Source organism: Prionailurus viverrinus, chromosome A1, assembly GCF_022837055.1.
Source record: "Prionailurus viverrinus isolate Anna chromosome A1, UM_Priviv_1.0, whole genome shotgun sequence".
NCBI lineage: Eukaryota > Metazoa > Chordata > Mammalia > Carnivora > Felidae > Prionailurus > Prionailurus viverrinus.
The window spans coordinates 227030230-227040903 of record NC_062561.1 but is presented as its reverse complement, the minus strand read 5'-3'; the positions used below and the strand labels follow the sequence as shown (position 1 = coordinate 227040903).

The 10674-nt window shown below is 43.3% G+C and overlaps 1 long non-coding RNA gene across 1 annotated transcript; it reads left to right on the top strand.

The window, feature by feature from the left end:
* Positions 1-2352: 2352 nt before the first annotated feature.
* On the top strand, positions 2353-9129 carry LOC125175140 (uncharacterized). The gene is made up of 3 exons (XR_007155664.1): positions 2353-5553; positions 6080-6268; positions 7982-9129. It is a non-coding gene; the product is annotated as an uncharacterized LOC125175140 (long non-coding RNA).
* Positions 9130-10674: the final 1545 nt, after the last annotated feature.

The window sequence follows — 10674 nt, the reverse complement described above, 5'->3', positions numbered from 1 at the left end:
ATAGGTGATTAAACTTTATTGTAACCCATATGATTTTATTTATTTTCCCTCCTGCTGTGAACAATGAGGAAATTAGTAAATGGACACCTCCTCTCTTCTTTTTCTTCTCTTAACCCTCCCAGGTTAAAAAAAAATTTAAATATTTTTAAATGTTTTATTTATTTTTGAGAGAGAGACAGAGCATGAGGGGGAGGGGCAGAGAGAGAGGGAGACACAGAATCCGAAGCAGGCTCCAGACTCTGAGGCATCAGCACAGAGCCTGACGCGGGGCTCGAATCCATGAACCACGAGATCGTCACCTGAGGCGAAGTTGGACACTGAACCGACTGAGCCACCCTGGTGCCCCTCAAGCCTCCATTTTTGTTGGTTATGTATTTTTATACATTGACAGGATTCATAGCATTTATATTCTGTTTTGTTGGTTAGGCACCCAACTTGGTTTTGGCTCAGGTCATAGTCTTAGGGTTCATGAGTTCAAGCCCCACGTTAGTCTCTGTGCTGATGGTGCAGAGCCTGCTTGGGATTCTCTCTCTCTCTTCCTCTCTCTCTGCCCCTCCCCTGCTCACTCTCTCTCTCTCTCTCTCAAAATAAATAAATAAACTTAAAATTTTTTTAAGTGAAATATAATCCCATTGTTGCTTCAATTTAGCCTATCCTGTTACCTTTTGCTAACCATGATGATGATGATAAATAGTATTTATTTAGTGCTTATGAAGTGCCAAACATTATGATAAACACTTTTCTTGTAGTATCTCATTTAATTCGTGTAACAGTTTTCTGAGGTTGACACTCTCCCATACAGATGAGAAAACTGAGTCACAGAGAGGTTAAATAACTTGACCAAGGTCACACAGTGAGTAGCTGTCTGACTCTTAGATTCAGTTGTAGTGCAATACTGGTTGTACTGGGATATTTGAGTGGTCTTTGTTGAAAATGTCACGTGGATGCTATATTTCCCAGGTTCTCACATGTCTGAAGATGTACCTCGCTTTTATACTTCAAGGACAGTTTGGCTGGATATGAAATTCGAGAATCACACTCTCCCATGTGACTTTGTAAATATCATCCACTGGCTTCTGGTATTGACCATTGGGAAGAAGTCTGAGGTTAAAGTGATTTTTTCCCTCTTGGAAATAACTTGTTTTTCCAGCCTAAATGTCTGAGGAATTCTTTCTTTGTTCTTGAGGCTCCATAAATTTTCCACGATAAGACAGAATATAAATAGGTCTGTATAAATTTATACAGAAGATGTGTGCCCTCTTCATCTGCAGGGCTGAGGTTTTATTTCAGAAGTAGTATTGTTTTCTGTTCCACTTGTGTATCTTTTCAAGGACATCAGTTATGCATATATTGGGAATCTTTTTCTCACTTTCTATATTTACCATGTTCTTTCTAGTTATTTACACCATTGTTCTTTCCTTTTTTATTCTGTTTAATTTCTTCAAACTTTTTCTCCAAGTCTGTGACGGTCTTAAATTTTGTTTATCCTATTCTTTGTTGCCTCTGCTGTGGCTTTGAGCTTTGTAATGATTCTATTCCTCTATTCCCTTCCCACACATTGCCAACTGGCTTTTTCCCCTGTCTACTCTCAACGTCTTTACTTTCCCTTTTTGTAAATTTTGAAAGATCTCTTTTCAAAGAAGTCGCTTAATCTTGAGTTCCTTTGGGACTCTGGGGAATAATTTGCAAATATTTTCCCTGATTTTCCAGAGTGATCCTTCTTCTGATGTATGTTCTTTATGTGCTTTTCTACCTAGGTTCCTTTTTTTTCTCTCTTTTCATTATCAACACATAAATCCCATGTTAAGAGCATTTACGTGTATGACTCATGTTTATTTTTTTATTTTTTATTTTTTTTCAATATATGAAATTTACTGTCAAATTGGTTTCCATACAACACCCAGTGCTCATCCCAAAAGGTGTCCTCCTCAGTACCCATCACCCACCCTCCCCTCCCTCCCACCCGCCATCAACCGTCAGCTTGTTCTCAGTTTTTAAGAGTCTCTTATGCTTTGGCTCTCTCTCACTCTAACCTCTTTTTTTTTTCCTTCCCCTCCCCCATGGGTTTCTGTTAAGTTTCTCAGGATCCACATAAGAGTGAAACCATATGGTATCTGTCTTTCTCTGTATGGCTTATTTCACTTAGCCTCACACTCTCCAGTTCCATTCACGTTGCTACAAAGGGCCATATTTCGTTCTTTCTCATTGCCACGTATTACTCCATTGTGTATATAAACCACAATTTCTTTATCCATTCATCAGTAGATGGACATTTAGGCTCTTTCCATAATTTGGCTATTGTTGAGAGTGCTGCTATAAACATTGGGGTACAAGTGCCCCTATGCATCAGTACTCCTGTATCCCTTGGGTAAATTCCTAGCAGTGCTATTGCTGGCTCATAGGGTATGACTCATGTTTAAATGGAGTCCATTCTATCTGCATTTGCTACAGGATAATGTGGAGTGATAGGGTTGAGAGGAGATGCTGGGAAGGGCGTGACAGAGTGAGCTGGGCAATCCCCAGAATGAATTAAGAAGTATCATTTGAACAGCTGCTCGTCTATCACTGACTTTTGCAGAGAGGGTGTTTCACTGCAGACTCTGATATTGAGAAGGTAGAGGTGGCTCATGGTGTATCCCAAGTCTCAGTCTTCCTGTGTGTTATGGGTTGAGTTGTGTGCCCTCCTCCTTCCCCTCCCCAACATTAATAAAGTCCTAACTCCCAGTACCTCAGAATATGACCTAGTTGGAGGTAGGGACATCGCAGATGTAATTAGTTAAAAGGAGGTCACACTGGAGCAGAGTGGGCCCCTTATCCATATGACTGGTGTCCTTGTAAAAGAACCCACGTGAAGAAACGGACACACACACAGGAAGAATGGCAAGTGAGCATGAAGGCAGAGAGTGGATGATGCCATCTACAAGCCCAGGAGGGAGACCTGGGATAGATGGTTCCCTCACATCTCTCAGACGGAGCCAAACCTGCCGACATCTTGATCTCGGATTTCCAGCCTCCAGACCTGGGAGGCAAGAGCTTTTTGTTGATAAGCCGCCCCGTGTGTGGTACTTTGTTCCAGCAATCCTAGCAAGCGAGCACATACTCCCTGCATTTTGATTTGGTGACTGACCCTTCCTTTCTGTAACATCTGGTAGTTTCCCTGGACTGGGGTGCTAGACTTTAGATACTGAGCTTGATGTGTTTGCAGAATCCGGGTCTCTGTCAGTCCGCCTTAGTTCTGCAGCCAGAACTCTCTCTCTGTGTCCTCCCAATGTCCCTGCGTTGGGTCACGAGTCAGGCTACTCTTTCAGGATTATGGTTCTTCCTTTGAGAGAAACTTCTGAGGAAATTATGTCAACTCTTACATACTCTCTAATTTTACTACATTTTATTTTATTTGTTTGACTGATGTTCTTTATAGTTTTAACGTGAGGCAGAGATTTGCTTCACTTAATTTAAAAATGGAGTTTCCGTACCTTTGGGGTCATTTTGTTGTCTGATGGATTTCAGTGAGTGTGGTGGACTGAACATAACTTTCTTCTACCATCTATAAGTAAGTACTTAAAAAAGCCTTATGGTGACAAACATTTCCATTTTGATTTTTCAGATAAATAAGCTCAGTCAAGGAATTTATTTAACAGCAAGGGGATTTATGATGAAAATGAGAGCTGGTGCCCTAAGAGTCTCTGTCATGCTGGTAGTTTGGTGTATGTCGATTGAAAGTGTGTGTAAACACCTCTGTCAAGCACTGGGCTGAGTGTGGGACATCTCTGTGTCTTCCCTCAGAGAAATGATAATAGTCCTTCGGTGGGGCGTGAAGGTAGGAAAAAAAAAAGGAATTATAATCCAGTGTGGTAAGTGCAGTCTCAGAGATATGGATAGACAGGTTCTTTGGGGTCTAGACTCCAGATTCTAGAGGAGTAACTCTAACCTGATTAACAGGCACTGAATTAGAGGCTACATTTGTTACTTCCAGAGCTGATTTTGACTGGGATAGACATGGATCACTTCTAGTGCAGACAAGAGGGATGTTCCAGAGGTAATCTCAAATTAAAGTTTTATGCCAGGGGTTGACAAGCTTTTTGTAAAAGGGTCAGATAATAAATATTTTAGACTTTGTCGGCCATACTTGGTCTTTGTCCCATATTCTGCCTCCCCCTTTTTAAACACAACCCCTTAAAAATGTGAAAATCGTTCATAGCTCTTGGGTCACATACAAATAGGAGCGGACTAGAGTTGGCCAACCCTTGTTCTATTCCAGAGTGCATCTTAAATTCATTCCATACTTATCTCTAAGTCTTGGGAATGGCTCCAAACCAATAGAACAAGATCTCAGATAGGAATGCTGTTGAGAGTTAACCAAGCCTCAGAGTGGAGTAGACTGTGTTATTGTTGTCGTTGGCTGCCCTTTGTGGAGGGATGTGTGTGCCTACTCCTGCCATGTGGCTTGCAGTGTTGCGCCCTATAGGTGGATTTCCTTCAGCAAACATTGGGCAGGCTGGGCTCTATAAAAACATGAGTGGAAAGGTGGTGTGCCTCTTCCTGGTAGAAGCTGAAGAGTCATCATGTGGTCGCACCGTTATGTGTTTCTGCCACTGGTTGGATCCACCATTGCATTCTCGTTCTTCCTTGAGATCAACATGATCCAGATGGGCTTGGTCCCAGGATGAAAAGACACAGAGCAGAGTCACAACCAACTCTCAGTTGATCTGTAACATAAGTGAGAATTAAATCTTTGTTCTTAGAAGCCCGTGAGCTTATTTGTTTATTTGTTTGTTTGTGTATTACAGTTATATTATGTAAGGAAGCTGCCTAGCACACAAAGAAACTTGTGTCCCCCAGTTTGGTCCACCCTTCTGAGCTGAGCAGACGTGGAACAAAAGAGTGGAGTATGTTTTAATGCATGAGTAAACTTAAAAAAAATAATTATCACATTTCTTATTTTATAAAATTAGCTCATTTTAGAGAGGGGCAAGACTTGCTACAGATTGTTCAGAGTTCTAAGCAAGGAAATTTAGAAAAGCAGAAGCAGGAGGCATGTACATCAAGCCAATGTTGCCCCAACAGCTGATTGTCCGGGAAACCCAGAGAACACTGAACCCAAAAAACAGTCAAGGTAAGCATGACTTGTGTTTATGAATAATGCATAGCTAAAAAGTGAAATAACAACACTGCAACTATTTCTAAATAATGGTCTATAAATAATAAGCAAAGTTTTAATCACTAGGCCAAGTAATAAAACCTGTCCACGGCGCTGAGCCTTTTTGAGTTTCGGAGCATTAGTTGCTTACAAAGTGCCGTTATCTTCAAATGCTAAGATCTGCATCTGTAAATTCCACTGCCAATTCAGGATCTTGTCCTTGCCAGTTGATGAACATACAGGATTAACTTTTAGTGTCGGAGATTCCTTTGCAGGCTCCTCTCATGTAGGTTGAACATATTTATTAATAATGATAAATGACATGTCCTGAACAGTTTACATGTGCCAGATATGACGCTAAATGCTTCAGATGACTTCCTCATCGCTCTCAACCCTGGAGCAACTTTGTGAAGCAGGTACTATTATTATCTCAGGCTGAGAAACGAACAAGCAGAAGCTCAGAGATGGGCGATAAATTGACGCAGGTTACACAGTGAATGAACGGTGGGATTGGAATTTCGATTCAGGGTTGACCCTACAGCTCCCTCTCCGGTCTGGAGGATACCTGCACCTTACATCTGTCTATTTTCTCTGCCACTGGACCTTGTAAAAGCCACGGGACCTTGTAAAAGTCCAATAAGATCACATCTTTGAGATCCCTTTGAAAACTGTCCTGCACTGTGCAGATGTAAGGTTTCAAGGTTAACACTTTTTGTAACCCCCAATTGTCCAGGAGACACAGCAAACGACCAGTCTGGAGGATTCAGATGTGCATTGTGAGGTCTCTCCTGGGTATGATTAAATGATGAGAAGACCTGTGCCTCAGAAAAGTGCAGGAGCTGGGGACTAAGTCCCAACGGGACTTACAAGGGAGAACTTCTCTCTTGCCCTCACATCTCCTCCCGGAGTGAATTCATTACCACAACATCTCATATTTTCTAGGGTAAGCATAATATGTGGCCTGAAAACCGACCTCCTGAGACCAGTTCCTTGGACTCCCTATACCTGAATTTTTGGATCAAACGTTTAATGTTTCAGGCTAATGTTTTAAAAATGGAAATGAATCAGAAGACAGAGGGTGCCTCTGGGATCTCAAACTGGTTTTTGTCCTCTTTTCACAGAAGAACGAAGGTAAGCGATTTGCATTTAAATCACTCTGATGGAAACACCTAGAAGGACAGAGCTAAGATTTGAGAGCAGAGTGGAGAACCAAACACTTCTGGCTCTTGGCAGGTGGTGGAACACCCAGTGAGCCCCTCTTGGAAGAGCCTGCAGCTGGCACCTGGGGACATGATGCACTAGTGGTCTCTTGAAGTGGCCGAGTCCTTGAGCTGGACTGACACACAGCTCTTTTCATGGATTGGACATCAGCGACTTTTATAAGGCCAGGGACCATAACCAGGGTGCTTAGTTGTGAGAGAGGGCTAAGAGCAAGGAGGGGGAGGAGAGTGAAGGGGAAGGGAGAGGGGAGAGGCAAATGAATGAGGGAGAGTAGGAGCAGGAAGCTTAGAAAAGAATTAGGAAAATGAGGAATGTTTTGTCCCAACCATCAGGGAGAACAAACCCCAAAAACCGATCAAGGAAATGTAGTGTTGAATCTTTTAACTAAGATCCTTGGTCTTTCCATTTCCACCTTCAAAGTATGAAAACAGTTTGTGACTAATCACGTAAATAAAAAGCCGACTGCATCTGTCATGAAAAATCACTAGACCTCAATCAAAACAGTCCCCAAATGTCTCCATAACCATTAATCATTTGAAACAGAACCATCCATGGGCGGTTGTTCATTTCTCTTGAAAGTAGCTGTCACTAAATACGTAATGCCTCTTTATTTAAAGGATAAATCTTCAAAAATATTAGGTCCTAGTCTATGTGTTAACACTCAGGGAGCCCACGCTCTTACTCGATTTAGAAGTTTAAAAAATTATAAATTTCTGGAGTTTCAGATGAAGTCTAATTGTGATTTAACACCAGCTTCGATACATCCCAAATTCTTGCATTTTCTTCGTTGAAAAAACTCAATATTGTAGAGATACTATGGATGATGTGCTTCCTTTGAAAGCAAGGGCGTTTTAGTTCACCGTCTCTTCATCATTGTTTTTCCAAGGAAAGCCAGCGTGCTTTCAACACTGGGTATGTTTGAAATGCACATTATCCACGTAGTCGGAAAGGCGCTCTGCACCAGCTTGTACAAGTTTGCCAAACTTGGGAGGAGACGCAAACATCCTACTCTAGGGCTCAGAAAAGGCCGAACTAGAGCTGTGGATTTCCCCCTCATCAGCTTTACTTCTGTCAGGGTTTTGGACCTTGAGGCTATCTCAAATGACAAGAGTTGGCTTCCAATATACAAATTACGGTCATTGCCGCTATAGAAATGCTGCGTATGTTTACTTTTACAACCCAAGCTTTTGAAAAGTGGCAGCAGAGAGAAACTTGAACTATTCTCTAGAATCGGGCAGTATACGGAGGGGAGGTTTATCCTATAGTCGTGGGAGGGAGAGGCTGAAAAATTGTCATAACTGCATAAATCCAACCAAAGGATGAGTCTCTGCTCCAACTGGCGGTTAGGGATTTAGAGACGCTGAGCATAGAAGCGTGTGTCTTCGTCTGTACGTATCCCGTACACAAATGTAGGGGGAGACACTGAAGGGACAGATCTGTTCCGATCCCTGGCAGTTTGAATTAACAAAATAAAATGGATCTTTTGCAGTGTTCGTGACCTCCCCCCACGCTGACCCCTGTGCTTCCCCAAACCACAATAAGTTCTATATAAATGTGGTTAATAAATCCGAGTTAATGTGACAACCAATGAAGTAAAATCCAGGATCTTCTTGCCTTCTCCAGGAGAACATTCTTACCTGTCTGGAAGCCGTCTATCTATTTCGGTCATTTAAACCCCCCAAAAGTGAGTCTAATGAAGGAGTTTTCCGAGAAGGAGAGGAAGACCAGCTAGCAAAAAGGTATCACCTAGGTCCTATTAATCCAGCTCCCCAATTAGCATCTTCTGGAGTGGGATGCTTTGTGCGACCTCAATGGCCATGGGCAGTGATGTTGGTACAGAATCAGTGGGCTTTGCAAAGGTATGTGCTTATGATGTGGAAACAATCTGTCACACGTAGCAAGAGTTCTGTGTGTGTGCGTGTGCGCACACACGTCTGTCTGTCTGTCTTCTCTGTGTCCCTGTGTCTGGACCTCCACCGAATTGTGTGTCAGCATATTTGGTGCACAGATGTGGGCTACAAGTGCTGTCTGATATCGCCCCCTCCCCCACTGACGTTGAAGACCTTCTTTTACCACCAAAGCAGGCTCTCATGCATGATCGGTGGGTCAGCTGAGGGCCATAATAAATCCTGGCCAGCCCTGCCCAGTAATCTTTAGACTCCGACTCCTCCTCGACTGCCTTCCTGGGAAATTCCTTTGGCACATTGCTTCAAGGTGAGTAAATGGGCAGGAACAGTGGAGGAGGTGTTTAGAAGTGGCCTTGACTCCTCTTTCAGTTGGAAACTGTGTCTGAAACCTGAGCCAGGAGATGCTTGTCTTACACTACTGTGGCTGGGAGAGTTACTGTTATAACCTAGGGGGCAAGGAAGACAGCAGAAAAAGAAAACCTGGATGTGAATGCCACGTAAATCATGGGGCAAGGGTCCTGAGTATGCAGGTACATCTAACCATGTTTTTTTTGTCTGAGGTGGTCATGGAGTTTGACTCTGAAAGTCATGCAGGTGATCCAGAAAAAGAGCCAGGAAAAATGGCTAAAAGGCAACACCGTCCAGGGGAATGTTCTGTGATGATGGGAATGTTCTATATCTGTGCTGTTCTGTCAGTAGCAACTAGTCATATGGCTGCTGGGCACTTGGAATGTGGTAGTGTAGTGTGATTGAGAAGCAGAATTTCTTATTTTATCTATCTATCTATCATCTATCTATCTATCTATCTACTGTATTTTATTTTAGAGAGCGAGAGAGCACAAACAGGGGAGAGGGCCTGAGGGAGAGAGAGAATCTTAAGCAGTCTTCACGCTCAGCGTGAAGCCTGACGTGGGGCTCTATCCCATGACCCTGGATCACGACCTAAGCCGAAATTAAGAGTTGGACACTCAACCGACTGAGCCACCTGGGCGCCCCCAGAGTTTCTAATTTTAATTGATACAAATGTAAAGAGCCACCTATGGCTAGCAGCCGCCATATTGGAACTGCACAGATCTAGGGCAGCCGTCTGCCATGAGGGAAATGCATAGCTCCTCTGTCCCAGAGGGTAGCCACTAGCCTCATGTGACTATCGAGCACTTGAAATGTGGCAAGTGTGACTGAGGAATTGAGTTTTGAGGGTCATTTGCTTGTAATAAATTCAAATTTGCATTTGGAAAGCCACATGTGGCCAGTGGCTGCTGCACTGGGCGGCACAGGGTCAAGGCATCAGTTCAAGATGCAGCACACTCTCCTGCTCAGCGGGTTTGCCTTTCCCTTCCCTGAGATGATGCGTATTGCTCACTTCTCTCTTGGTTGAAGGAAAACTCCCCTGAAGGCACTTGTAATGCCCATCACCTTCCTTATTCTTCAGTCACCAACTTGTTTCGGGAGCCCGTAAAGAAGGTTCGGGGCCAAATGTTTCTGGATATGATATACTTGCTACCTGCGAATGTTCTCTCTGTGGACACATGGACCAAATCCAATTTCCTAAGCTACTTTCACACTGGGCCTGTCTCCCGTCTGCCCACAGGATTTATCTCTGAGAATACAAGGAAGCTTATTTTCTGAATGCAAGATTCTCCAGGCTCCTTCTTCCTCTCATTGTTTGTTTTAGCTGAGTTTTATTCACCTCAAAGTCTAGAAATGTGATCACGGTCAAACACCTTGAAGGATCTATCTGCTTGAGTTGGATTCCCCCTGTGTCCGTGGCATTGATAAATATCCCTACAAACACCACTTGGAAGGATACACTGAATCATCCTGAAACCCCTCGTCGTTCCTGGTTTTACCTATTTACTATCTTACAGTTCTGGAAGACAGGAGTCTGACCGTGGGTCTTACTGAGCTAAATCAAGGTGTTGATGGGCGCTGTTACTTCGGGCAACTCCAGGGAAGAGTCTGCTCCCTTGCCTTTTTTATCCTCCGAGAGGCTCCCTGAACTCGGTGTGCGGTCACCGCTTCCATCTTCAAAGATAGCAGTCGAACATCTTCAAATCTCTCTGTTTGTGCTTCTCGCGTCATATCTTTTTCTCTGACTCTGGCCCTTTGTCTCCCTCTTCACTTACAAAGACATCTGTGATTGCACTGAACCCATCCAGATAATCATCCGGGATAATCTCCTCATTTCCAAGTCAGTTTATGACCCCCTTTGTTTGATGTCCCTTATTTTGATTTCCCTTTGCCATGGAATATAGCATATTCATAGACTCTCTGGGTTAGGATGTGGATATCTTCAACGTGGTAAAATTCTGACCGTCACATGCAGACCCAGGTAGCACTAACCCTTCCAGAGGGACCTGGTGTTTGTACAGTGAGTGCAACAGCAGTGCTAAGAAAGTCAGGGTTGCT